A 14,166-nucleotide genomic window follows, 5' to 3' on the forward strand; every position below is an offset into this window, starting at 1 on the left:
ATTGAATGTTCACTTTCTAATGAAAGGCCTTTCTTCTCCCCTTGACAGGTCTCATGATTTGGTAGCATTTTCTTGCCTTCTCAGGGATTTCAATGGAATATCGGAATTTGACTCATTGAGACCTATTGAATAAACTTGGTCATTTTTAAATATCAGCGGGGCGTCATCTTTTAGGGTTTTTCCACTAGTAAACATTGCCTTTTAGAAGAAAATACTCAGGATTTATTTATTTATTCTAAGATAATCTCAATATTTTTGCTATTTCACCAAGCAAAGAATTACAGCGATAGTTTATACTAATACTTCTCTCCGTCATGTTTTAGAAGATAAATTAATAGAGGGAACGAGGCAGATTTAGGTTAGAATACTGTTTTTACCAATTGTTTTCTGTGTGACCCTGAATAAGTTTCTTTTCTTTTCTTTTTCTTTCTTTTTTTTTTTTTCTTTTTTTTTGAGATGGAGTTTCACTCTTGTTGCCCAGGCTGGAGTGCAATGGTGCGATCCCAGCTCACTGCAACCTCCGCCTCCCAGGTTCAAGTGATTCTCCTGCCTCAGCCTCCCGAGTAGCTGGGCTTACAGGCATGAGCCACCATGGCCGGCTAGTTTTGTATTTTTAGTAGAGACGGGGTTTCTCCATGTTGGTCAGGCTGGTCTTGAACTCCCAATCTCGGGTGGTCTGCCCGCCTCGGCCTCCCAAAGTGCTGGTGTGTCCAGAATTGGTTCCTTCCGGTGGGTTCTTGGTCTCGCTGACTTCAAGAATAAAGCTGCGGACCCTCGCCGTGAGTGTTACAGTTCTTAAAGATGGTGTGTCCGGAATTTGTTCCTTCAGATGTTCAGATGTGTCCGGAGTTTCGTCCTGGTTCGTGACTTCAGGAGTGAAGCCGCAGACCTTCGCTGTGAGTGTTACAGCTCTTAAAGGTAGTGCGGACCCAAAGAGTGAGCAGCAGCAAGATTTATTGTGAAGACCAAAAGAACAAAACTTCCACAGTGTCGAAGGGGACCTGAGTGGTTGCCGCTGCTGGCTCGGGTGTCCAGCTTTTATTCTCTTATTTGGCCCCGCCCGTGTCCTGCTGAATGGTCCATTTTACAGAGTGCTGGTTGGTCAATTTTTTTTTTTTTTTTTTTTTTGAGACGGAGTCTCGCTCTATTGCCCAGGCTGGAGTGCAGTGGCGTGATCTCAGCTCACCACAAGCTCCGCCTCCCGGGTTCACGCCATTCTCCTGCCTCAGCCTTCCAAGTAGCTGGGACTACATACAGGTGCCCGCCACCAAGTCCGGCTAATTTTTTTTGTATTTTTAGTAGAGACGGGGTTTCACCGTGTTAGCCAGGATGGTCTCGATCTCCTGACCTCATGATCCGCCCACCTCGGCCATTTTACAGAGTGCTGATTGGTGTGTTTACAAACCTTTAGCTAGACAGAAAAGTTCTCCAAGTACCCACCACACCCAGAAGCCCAGCCAGCTTCACCTCTCACTGGGACTATAGGCATGAGCTACTGCACATGGCCATGAATAAGTTTCTTAATCTTTCTGACCGTCAGTTTCCACATCGATAGGCATAAGAATACCTATCTCAAAGTGTCATAATAAGGATTAAATACTGTCTGTGAAAATGTCTCATATCTGTAATCCCAGCACTTTGGGGGGCCAAGTCTGGAGGATCCTTTGAGGCCAGGAGTTCGAGAGCAGCCTGGGCAACTGTCTCTACCAAGAAAAAAAAAATTAGCTGGGCATGGTGGTCCACCTGTAGTCCCAGCTGCATGGGAGGCTGAGGCAGGAGGATCACTTGAGCCTAGGAGTTGTAGGCTGCAATGAGCTATGATTGCATCACAGCACTCCAGGCTGGGTGACAGAGGGAGACCTCTCTCAAAAAACAAAAAACAAAAACAAATAAACAAACATAAAACAGAAAAAAAGAAAATGTCTTGGCATATGCCAGGAACTTAGTAAATATTACTACCTTCTTTTCACTCCTTAACAGAAGGTAAGAATGAAGAACATTCCTTCCTCTGTATTTCAGAAGTAGGTACACTCTTTGGGGGAATTTATACAAGTCCAATTTGAACTCTTTTACAGGTGAGGTTGGCAAGGATGGGTCAAGGTAGGTGGGGATGGGTGAGGGGTGAGATATCCTTACCTTTTATCTCCCTAGAACATCATGAATATTTTATAACTACTAATGATGAAAATATTGTTTGTACTCTCTATTTTTCTCTGTGAAAGGGTGTTTGGAAAGTCATTTCTTGTTGTTGTTATGTTTGGTTTCTAGTGCTCCCTGGGAAGCACTGATCTTGGATTTGGCTGCTGTGTGGGAGACCAGTGTTCCTCTTAGCTGATGGTGGAGACTCACGTCAGTGCAGGCTGCAGCGATGACTCTCAAACTGTGAACAATGCTCCCCAGTGTGTGCACGGGAGGACCAGCATATGGAGACCTCGCGGAGAGCCAAACGCGGGCTCTCTGCACTTCCTTCAGTTTTGTTTAAATACAGGATCCGGTTTGCCTTTGTCACCCTCTGTAGCACCACCAGGCTTCATTCACTGTGAAGCCTTGCCAGTTCTCTGTAATAAATTACCTGGGAGGCCAAGGCAGGAAAAGAGGAAAGAACAAGGTAAAGCACTTTGAAATCTGACTTTCTCCCTGGAGTGTTCAGTGTTGCCTATTTAGAAGGAGCAGGGTTGTGCTGTGTGTGCTGGGAGCTTTGTAGGCTAAAGTTTGTAGAAAAAGTTTGGTTCATTACTTACAAATTTTTTCTATTAAGTGTTTAAGATTTCCAAACTTAAAAAAAAAACAGGTTCAGAGTATTTTTAAAAAGGCATTGGTCATTTGTACAGCTTACATTTCACTAAATCTTTACAACAATTTTGTGAGGTAGGTAATACTAGTATCCCTCATTTTATACTGAGGAAACTAAGGCTCAAAGAGGCTCAATGCTTGTCTGGTATCATATAGACAGTAAGGAATAAAACCAAATCTTGAACCCTGGCTTCCTGGCTCCGTGTCTTTTCTTAGCAGACTGACCATCAAGGCTGGACATCCCTTTCAGTTCTTTTGAGAACAGAACTAGTTGGCTAGATGTGAAGAAAACAAGCTTTGGAGTAATCTTCCCTCTGCACAGCCTGTGATATTGGGATCCAGTGAGTGACGGTGAGAGGTGGAGATGTGCAAACGAGACCTGAGACGTTGGACCTGAACATCACAGCAATCACTTGCAGGGCTAAGATTCAGGGCCAGCCATCCATGGATTCTCCCAAGTTGGATCGTCTTTCACACACCTGCTTCCTGAGCTTACATCTCTTTTCCAGCCTAGGAGCAACCAATAAAGAGCAGAGAGCAAAGAAAAGCAGACACACAAATCATCTCTAGACTATGTCAAGGGTATCCCCAAAAACGGAAAGAAATTCAAGAATGTACACACAAAATGTCACATAATTTTTTTTTTTTAGATTAAAAACACTGTGTCCCAGAAGTAAGGAGTAGAATGGTGGTTGCCAGGAGCTGAGGGGTTGGGGATATGGAGAGGCTGGTCAAAGGGTACAAAATTTCAATATGCAGAATGAACGAGTTCTGGAGAGCTAATGTACAGCATGGTGACCATAGGTAATCATGTGGTATTATATTGTGACATTTGCTGAGAGTAGGTTTCAAATGTTCTCACCACAAAAAGGAAAATGGTAACCATGTGAGGTGATGTTTATGCTAATTAGCTTGATTGTGGTAATCATTTCACAACATGTATGTATATCAAAACATCTCATAGTACACCTAAATATATACAATTTGATTAGTCAATTATGCATCAATAAGCTGGAAAAATGTATTCAATCCTATATAATAGATTGGGAAATTACATAGCCATATCTGATTATGAATTCAGCAAAGCTTTTAAATATGTTTTTATTTTACTACTCACAAGAGCACCTTGGTGCATTTGAAATTAAATTCTTCAATGTGGAGAAAACAAAACACTGTGTCCCACTGAGCACAAAGCTTGTTCAATATTTTTGTCAGCACAATGTATTTTTGTTAGCAATGTTGACCACTGAAATGATTTCCTTAGCAGATAATTTTCCAGTAAACCTCCCACATCACTGCAAACTTCCTGTTCCCAGCTGCTCTTCCTCTTCTTAAGCCCCTCATTATAGGCAGTAGGAGAGCTGATAATCAGCAGAAAATTAAGCTGGCAGGGTGTGTGCTTAAAGGCGTCAATTTCCAAGGGAAGGAAGTGTTCATTTTGTTTTGTTTTATTTTGTTTTTATGAAGCATTGCTTTTTACTTGTGTTGTGCCTTTTGAACTTAAGCATTATTTTTTGACAATGTAGACTTTTGGTTTAGTGCAGTTCTCTGTAACTGGACAGTACTCAATACAAATTGTTGAATTGAATGTTTAACATATGCTTCTCTTTGACCAAATAAGGAATATTTTATGGGCCATTTTTCATTTTAGATGAGCTTATAAGAATAGGACTCTTTGGAAATTGGAGAAATTAATTCTTAGGGACTGTAGTCCAAGTTTAAATTCTGGGCCTTTGAGCGATACTTTTAAAACAAGGGCCTTTGACCCTTGATTAAGTACAAAATAAGCACATAGCTAATGTAAACCTCTTAAATCAGTGGTTATCAGGCTTGGCTGCACAGTGGAATAACCTCAAGTGGGATGTGTGGGAGAATTTAAAAAAAATACTGCTGCCCGGGTCTCAGACTCAGAAATCCTTATGTAATTGGTCTAATCTACAGCCTGCCTTCAGGGTTTTTAAAAGCTTCCCAGGAGATGCTAATGGATAGCCAAAGCTGACAACCATTGTCTTTAATGAATGAACACATTTAATCAGCCTGTACTAAGTACTAGGCACTGATGCTAGGCACCTGTTTCTGTTATCCTTTATTAATGTGGAAATTGGCACTCATAGAAGTTGATTTGTTTACCATCACAGAACAGAAAACTGTTGAAGATGGAAAGCAAACAACAACAACAAAACCTAACAGTCTTATGGTCTCCCCATGCTCTTTGCCATTTACATCATAGTAGTCAAAAAATATGCTGGTGACTGCAGAAGCCAATGTATCAACCTTTAAAATGATACATTGTTTCATTTCAAACAATGAAATGAAAACTAACTTTGTTGAAGATTAGGACAGTCCTTGGGATGGTATGTGATATAAGTTTTAAACTCTGTGTAAAAATAAAACCTGAGTGCAAAGCCTATTGGATATATGTCTACTTCTGCCACATTCTATTTTTCAAAACCCAGCAATATCTTCTATTGAATTGGAAATTGTAGACTAATGTTAAGAAGGGCCCAATGTCAGCCCTCACTGCATTGGGCACCAGAGATGTGTTTAGCCACTGAGAAGCAGGACCTGGATAACCGCCACAGAGAAAACAGGGGCTGAGCTGTCCACACAGTGAAACTCACAAGGCACACAATGGCAAAGTCAGTTCATCCAATGGCCCTGTTGTAAACTGGTAGGCTGCAGCACTGAGATTGTGTATCAGTTACAAATATCCAAGCTGCTTTGAAATCCAGGGAGCAGCTAATCAGTTAAAAAGCATTCAATTGAGAAAAAACAAAACTTCAACCATACCCAACTGTGACTGTGATGGAGAAGCTCAGCACCTATCTGAAGGTGGTTTGTGACATTAATGTGTGTGTGTGCTGTGTAGGTTTGGCCTGAATAACCCCTTATTCACAGCACCATGATTCAGGGGCCCTGTCAATGCTTCCTTCTTCTCTCTAAATTCTCCTCCTTCAAGGTCTTGCCTCCATCCTCAAACACTGTTGGTCCATCTGCTGATAAACATACGGAATAAGCAGGCCTTGTAGACATTTTCCAACCCTATCTGGAGCAGTGAGAACTGTCTATTTCAGAAAAAGATAGAGACAAAGGTAGATGCAGAAAGGGAGGCAGACACAAAGAATGAAAGTGCCAAGTAAAGAAAGTGACAGGCAGGTTCTTGGAGACTAAGGTAGAGAAGCACAGATAGGATAAGACAGAGAAAAAATAAGGCAGAGACAGGAAGAACCCCAGAAAGAGAGAGAATAGAAAGAAACAGAGATAGAAACTCTTGACAGAGCGAGGCAGACAGTAATGACAGCTTCAGCCAGTCAGTATTGGAGGGAGAGAGGAATAGAGAGAGGTAGCAGAGGAAGTTAGATAGGAGACAGGGGTAGTCCAAGAGAGACACATTCCGAGCAGAGGCAGACAGGGTGAAAGGGAGGTGGAGGTCAGCAGAGAGCTAATGCCAGGCAGGAGTATGGAAAGTTTTGTGTGCATTTCTCCTAGAGAAATGAGAAATGGGACTGGTTTGCCAGGAGAGACAGCCTTTCCAGTCAGGACTCTTGAAGTGTATGATTGTAGTCATCCTAAATGGAAACGGGATTCCTTCCTCCCCAAGCCCATTCCTGTTCCATCTGGAGGGCAGTCTGGTGAATGTGGTTTTCTATGCTGGTATTCTGGGCCATAGGAGGGCCTCACAGAACTGCAGAATGTTGGAACTGAGATCTGCATGGTAGATGTGTGTGGTTTCTTGGCCAGCCCCTCTTCACTTACCCTGTTTCCAGGAACGGCCTCCAATGTTTGTGGGGGATCCACCCTTCCCCACTTTCCATCCCTGTGGTTTTTGTGGAGTTGACAGTCCTTCCCTACCACCTCGCATTCCAGGGATGGTGTTCGACCCAGGACTGGCATATGATCTAGAGTGTCAGTTTCTCCTGTGGTCGGTGATTGGTTCAGGGATAGGAACATAACTCAAGGGAGGCAATTCACAGCCAATCAGTCTCATTTTGGAGGGTTTGTTTGGGCTTCTGAGTTTGTCCTCAAATCCACATTTGAACCATGGAGACACGTTGGCTGGTACTGGGGCTGCCATCTTGCCGCCATGCATGGTCTGAAATGAAGCCAAACACATGGAGCAGCAGAGAGTAAAATAAAGAACAACTTGGTTCATGTGCCCTCTTTGGAACACTGTTCAAACTGTTTCTGAAGTTAGAACAATCTCTAGATTTTATTTGCAAAAGCCAATGGAGTAACTTTTTGCTTAACAGTTTAAACCAGTTTCAGTCGGATTTTCTGTCACTTGCAACTAAATCCTAACTGATGTAACGTCTTAGATACCATGCATCACCACATTTTATAGAAGCTGAGTTTAAGTAATTCAACTAAGACTATGGCTAGTTAGTGGCAGGATATGAACTAGGTTTTTTCTACTATGCACCCCCTTAAACCCACTCTTTCATTCTCTCCACTTTATTTTATTTTTAAATTAAGATATAAGCTCATTTCAAATATATGTTTTTACTCCAGTGACTTCACAAATCCTAGAAATGCTAGCCCTAAGCAAAATTGCCACCTGATATGGTTTGGCTGTGTCCCCACCCAAATCTCATCTTGAATTGTGGCTCCCACAATTCCCATGTGTTGTAGGAGGGACCTTCATGGGGTGGGTCTTCCCCGTGCTATTCTCATGATAGTGAATATGTCTCATGAGATCTGATGGTTTTATAAAGGGGAGTTTCCCTGCATGAGTTCTCTTCTCTTGTCTGCCACCATGTGAGACATGCCTTTTACCTTCCACCATGACTGTGAGGCCTCCCAAGCCAGGTGGAACTGCGAGTCCACTAAACCTCATTCTTTTGTAAATTGCCCAGTCTTGGGTATCTCTTTATCAGCAGAGTGAAAACGGACTAATACACCACACTAGGCAATACCTATGTTTGCTCAGCTATTTCCCCTTTCTGTGTGTCCTCTCTCCCTTCCTAAGCCATGGTAAGCAGAATATGACAGATATCATTGATACTTTTATGTGAGCTCACCATATAGAACATTTACCTTTTAAAAAAGAACAATAAAAAGATGCCAAATAAATAAATTTCTAATGCAGGAATTCCAAATATTGTAGCATGTGGTTAGAGGACATGCTTTGGATTTGCCGAACCTTCTTGGAATTCTTTGAACTGTCAGCTCTGAGCACTAGGTCCAATATTTATTTATAAGATTATGAGAGAAATTACTGAAGAATCCTGAAATGTGTCTCTCATATAACAAAGTTTAGAGCAGTGGTTCTCAAACTTCAGTGTGCATTAGAGTTACTGGAAAGCTTATTAAAACACAGATCAGGCCGGGCGTGGTGGCTCACACCTGTAATCCCAGCACTTTGGGAGGCCAAGGTGGGTGGATCGCTTGAGCCTAGAAGTTTGAGACCAGCCTGGGCAACATGGCAAAACCCCGTCTGTACTAAAAACACAAAAATTAGCCGGGCTACTCGGGAGGCTGAGGCAGAAGAATCACTTGAAACTTCTGCTGCGGTGGAGGTTGCTGTGAGCCGAGACTGCGTCACTGCATTCCAGCCTGGGCAACAGAGTGAGACTCAGTCTCAAAAACACAAACCAAAACAAAACAAAACACAGATTGCTGAGCCCCATTCTAGAGTTTCAGATCTGGTGGGTCTGGAATGAGGCCTGAGAATGTGCATTTCCAACAAGCTCCCAAGTGATGCTGATGCCACAGGTCCAGGCACCACACTTTAAAGATCACTGTTTATATGTAAGAATAAACTGACAAAGGTTGACTATGTGACGTAAAACCTCAATACTGCTTTGCTACAGTCCCAGAAGTTAAGCCTCACCCAGCAAAGATATGGGCTAGGGCTTCTTGAGACACAGCCTGGGCAATGGAGGGTGGGGGCTGGTGTCCTGCAGGTGAACCCACTTGTGAATCAGAAGCCAGACTATAGCCAGGAGTACATGAGTGCTCAGATTGGCTGATGCTTGGGTGGTAGGAAAACTTTTTGAAATACAAATTTAGGGTTTCCCCCTTTCCCATAATTCCTATTACTCTAGAAGCTGCCCTACCTGTGATTCTCTCCCCCAACTCTCTCCATTCCAGGCCACAGCTAGAATAGCTCTATTCTCATTGCATCAGGGAAGGGATGACGTAGTACAAGTAAAAGAAGTCTGTTCCCTGGCTTTCGTATATCTAAGTATGCAGGCGAGTCAGTTCATGAGTGTATGGACAGGGCACCACACTCAGAAGGGCTCTGAGCCTGGGGTTTAATGCTCCTTGGTGACTGTCTGGATATTTTTAACACTTTAATCTTTGATTTTGTGTCTTGCAAAATCCAATGGGACAATGGCATGTGCTCCAGGGGCTTGGAGCCTTGGCTTTCCTTCAGTCCTGCCTCCCACTTCCTCCAGGAATGGGTTCTCTGCCACTCACTCCCCTGTTTCTGGGTGCCACAGGCCCTACCTGCTTGGCCTTCCTCTCCTTGAGTCCTGCTGTCTGTCTCCTTCCATGCCTGTCAGTGGCCTTTTGGCCCCAGGCTGCTGGTGCCACAGCAATTTGGTAGACAATTCTGCAGAGTCTCTTGCCATTTCCAACCCAGGAGTTAAGTGTGTGCAAGCAGGAAGGTTGCAATCCCCTGGTGTTGCCTGCCTGTCCTGGGTTGGTGCTGTGGGTCCATGGGAAGGGGAGACTGATTTTGTAATCTCAAACCTGAAATTTTCATTGTTCACCAGTTTCAAAAATGGCACAGCTGGCCTGAAACAGCCTCAGAAACCTCTGCATTTTAGATAGGCAGTGATGCAACAAAGTGTCAGCAATAGCTCGACTGATATTTTTCACTCTTCCTAGCATTGCATGGGAACAGAAGACTCATCCTTTTCACCTCAAAGAAGTAAAGAAATGAGCAGAGAGAGAGCTGGAACTAGGGAGCCTTGGGTCGGAGATGACTTAGCCAGATCAAAGGCAAAATAGAAAGAGGGATGCCTCAGGGGATGCCAGCGTGGATAGATAGTGACTCAGACTAGGTGAACCCCACAAGTGTGTGCATGGTATAAATTCCACCTTGACAGATTAAGTTCCTGCCATCAGATGAAATGGGGGTTTGAAGTAGAAAATAAGTTGCATTATAGAAAAAGAAAGAATATTAAATTTCTTAGCCAGGCATGGTGGCTCATGCCTGTAAATCCCAGAACTTTGGGAGATTGAGACAGGCAGAATGTCAGGAGTTTGAGACCAGCCTGGGCAATATGGCGAAACCCCATCTCTACAAAAAATACAAAAATTAGTTGGGCATGGTGGTGCCTGCTTGTAGTCCCAGCTACTTGGGAGGCTGAGGTGGGAGGATTGCTTCAGCCCAGAAGGTGGAGGCTGCAGTGAGCTGCAATCACACCACTGCACTCCAGTCTGGGCGACAGAGCAAAACTCTGTCTAAAAAAAAATAATAATTTCTTGCTTCCTTTTTCATCGATTAAGGTTTGCAGCTGCCACACTTGCCCCCAAAATGGGAAGAGGAGTTTGCATGTGTTAAGAGCATACAAGAAAAGGAAACCTCTTATAGGCATGAGAGCTGGGAGAGATTGGTCAGACCTGGCAAGAAACCACTTTTCAGGGGCCTTAAAAGAGAGCTCTAAAAGTCAGCCACAAAGGCCAAATTACCCTAGGGGTCAAGAAACATAAAGACTGAGGCTGGTCAGAGGAAGCCTACCAAAGAAGTAGTAAGTATGGATGCACAGCTTTCTTATAAGAGAGCTGTTTAAATTGCTTTTTAAAATATTTTGTTCTATTACAGACATATGTTCCTTTTGTACTTTATCTGGGAGAAAACTTTCCTCAAAGCCATGTAGATAAACGGTTTGGAAAAAAAAATGCTGGTTGCTAAGGGCAATGCCAGGACGCAGGGGAAAAACACTTGATGAAAATTAACAAGAACTGAGTCTCAGAAAGACTGAAAAGAGTGAAGTGACCAAGAAGCCTGATTTTTATTGGAGAAAATTTTGTTTGATTGATTTTTTCTTTTAATGAATATCTTCTAATTTTTTTCTTTTTATTGATATCTTCTAATTTTTCTACAACAAACATGTTTTAGTTGTGCAATTTTTACCAGCAGAGAGACCTCTACAGTGCAAGGGGACTCATAGTGCTTGTGGTAAAGAGGCATTTATGATTCTAATCTCCCCTTCTCTGCATTTAAGAGAAGAGGAGGAAAGAAACGAGGAAAAAAAAAAGAGAGACAAAAAACTATAGTTTCATTTTCTTCCCCATTAGCTGAATCCAGACATAAATGAAAGAACAAATATTTCCAGTGAGGAATCAGGAAGAAAGCAGAGGCAGGGAGGTCCCAAAGGGGACCAGGTCTTCAGAGGCCCAAAGTCTACCCTTAGAAGTCCTCTCAAGGAGTTACTGCAGACTCAATAACAGCTTACCTTCCGGACAGACCACAGCAGGTTACTGTGCTTTTAGGATTGTACTGGTGGTGACAGGAGGTGGATTTTGTGACCAGACTAATTCCATGCCAATAAAAATTCTCATATAACCAAATATGTTCCAGATTGCAGTAAATAATACAAAGCTCAGATAAAACAGAAACCACTGCATTGAAAGTGCAGGAATGGTTCCCTGGAGCTCCCTGGAACTGGATTTTACTTATGGAAGGTTTTAACTTCTCCATTGGGTGCCAAACCAGCCATAAGAGAGAATTCCTGATATGAATGCAATGCATACCTGTGATAGACCAAAACAGCATAAGCCATTCCAAAAGCTGAAGCACCCAAGGAAAACCAAAAGAGAGAAGAGAAATACAGACTCGGAAAAAAAAAAAAGGCACTTGATGACTCAGAGTAGATAACTGATTTGTTCTTAGGAATCAGGTAGGGTGAAAAGAGGTTCTTCAGAAGGGGGTCAAATCCTGACTCATTTGAGAGTGTATACCCTGCTTGGCCAGCTGCCCTTCTGTATTGGGGTGGCCTCTATGCAAAAAGAACTGGATTCTGGCTCTCAGAAGCTCATGTTTCCTCTCTGTCAGGGATCTTGTTTAGCTCATGATGGAAATTTTGTCCTCATCGGCATCAGTTTTCAAAATTCTACACACTGATACAAAATCAAGAGGGAGGGAAGAGTCCCTTTGGGATGTTTCATATCATGAATCATCAGTCCCTTCCTAACTTTCCTGGGAATTTCATCCACATACAGAGGTCCCATTGACTTCTGTGGTTCTTGTCAAAGCCAAATTCAAGAATGGAAAAGATGAGCTGGAGTCAATTTCATGTTTTGGACTCATCAGCTAAGTTCTATTGCAGTCGGGGGTCAGAGCAGCTTAGCTTTAAAGAGGCAGAAATAAAAGAGCTTGCTATTCAAGTAGCTGGGGGTTTCTAGCCCTCTGATTGTAAATGGATTCAATGATTTATATGCAGGCCATTGAGGAGGGGATGAATGAACAGCAGAGCTCTGCAGTGTCCTTTTTAAACATGCAGTTCGGCCTGTTTTGGTGGTAAATGTAAACATGTGCAACTAAAGGAAATGCTGGTGTCAAAAAGCCTTGCCAATTTTATTTTATTTTAATTCTACAACACACAAGGGAAGAATAGAGTTTAAGAAAGTTCACTCAAACCTGTGCAATCCAAATGCTTTCTAGAGACATAAAACATTTGGATTTTGAAAGACTTCTCTGACTTAAAGATTCAATAAGAAAAGTTACAGTTTTTTATTCACTTAGGCTAAAGCCTCTCTGTATAATATTGCTCACTCTTCCCGGAAGAGAATGGAGGAAAATTGACCATGGCATAGTTATCAGAAATTCATTCCTTGGAGGCATGAGTTGTTCTGTGTTATCTGTAAATAAGTCATAAGACTTTGCTTCATTCATTCATTCATTCATGGATTCACTTTGTTCATTCAAAGAACATCTATTAAGTCCCTTCGCTGTACCAGGCACTGTGCTAGGCACAGGACATAAAAAATTAAATAAGATGGATTCAGTTTCATGTAAGGTAGAGTAAATAATATCTCTCTCACCAAATGCAGCTATAAAACCTGGATACATTAAGCAGGTATTTAAATACCATGAGAAGTAAATATTAACAGTTAGATTGAGGAAAAGACCATAATTTGAAGTACCACTAAACTGATGGTGAGCTTATGACTTTTTTTTCTTCTGGTACTCCCTGTCCTAGATTTAAGGCAAACTAAAACCTAGATGTGAGCATTGCCAAGAACAGAGAGAGAGCTGCAGGAAAACCTTTTAGTCCTGACATGAGGAGTGCAAAAAGAGTCTCCTAAATTTTCCATTTTCTTTTGTCCTTCTTTTTCTTTTTTCTAATCTCTTACGTCACCCAGCCTGTGACAGCCTGTAGGCACCTAAAACTCAAGGAGAGGAACTTCCTTTCTGATTGGAAGAACTGTGGTTCCCAAAGGGTGGCGCAAATGCCTGTTGTTTTTTTCTCTATCCTCCCACCACTTGGCGCCTGTATTAAAGAGTCTGATTCTATTTTTGATGTTTGACTGCTGACAGCTTTCGAACCTCACCACTCCCCCTTCCCCTTTCGCCCCACATCTAGGCAGGCTGATGTAAGAGCTCAGATGCTCCCTTGGCACTGGATGGAAGTTCAAACCATGTAAGCTCCAGCCCACATGCAGAAACTCTCACCCCAGCCTCGCCCGCTAGCCATCATAAAAACAAGCCAGTACCCTTTGTTGGCTCTCTCAAGCCATTTTCAGATAAACTTGGGGACTCTCTGCTTTCCCCAGAAAGCTTCATCATGTGAGTGATAAGCCTCTTCTTCCCCTCTTGTTGCATGTGTGGCATCATTGATCTCAATATCCAAACTAAATTTTGTTTTGGGGAGGGGCCCATTTCATTTTGGTTGAGTGACCACAACAACCCCAGACACAGGCCCAGTTATGGGAAATGCAGAGCAGATTAGGCTCAAAAAGGGACTTTTAGGCTTTAGGGAACCAGAATGTACCAGGGAGATCTCAGAGAGGAGAGAGCTGGGAAAGTGACCCCATCAAGTTGTTTTAAAAACTCGAGAGTGGGTGCAGTGGCTCACACCTGTAATCTCAGCACTTCAGGGGCTGAGCGGGGAGGATCCCTTGAGTCTAGGAGCTCGATACTAGCCTAGACAACATAGTGAGACCCTGTGCCTACAAAAAAAATTAAAACTAGCTGGGCATGGTGGCGTACATCTGTAGTCCCAGCTACTTGAGAGGCTGAGGTGGGAGGACTGCTTGAGTTCAGGAGTTCCAGGTTGCAGTGAGCTATGATCATGACATTGCACTCCAGCCTGGGTGAGACAGCAAGACCCTGTCTCAGAAAAAGAAAAGACAAGAAAGAAAGAAAGAAAGAAAGAAAGAAAAAAGAAAGAAAGAAAAAAGAAAGAAAGAAAGAAAGAA

Source organism: Pongo abelii, chromosome 5, assembly GCF_028885655.2.
Source record: "Pongo abelii isolate AG06213 chromosome 5, NHGRI_mPonAbe1-v2.0_pri, whole genome shotgun sequence".
NCBI classification, from domain to species: Eukaryota; Metazoa; Chordata; class Mammalia; order Primates; family Hominidae; genus Pongo; species Pongo abelii.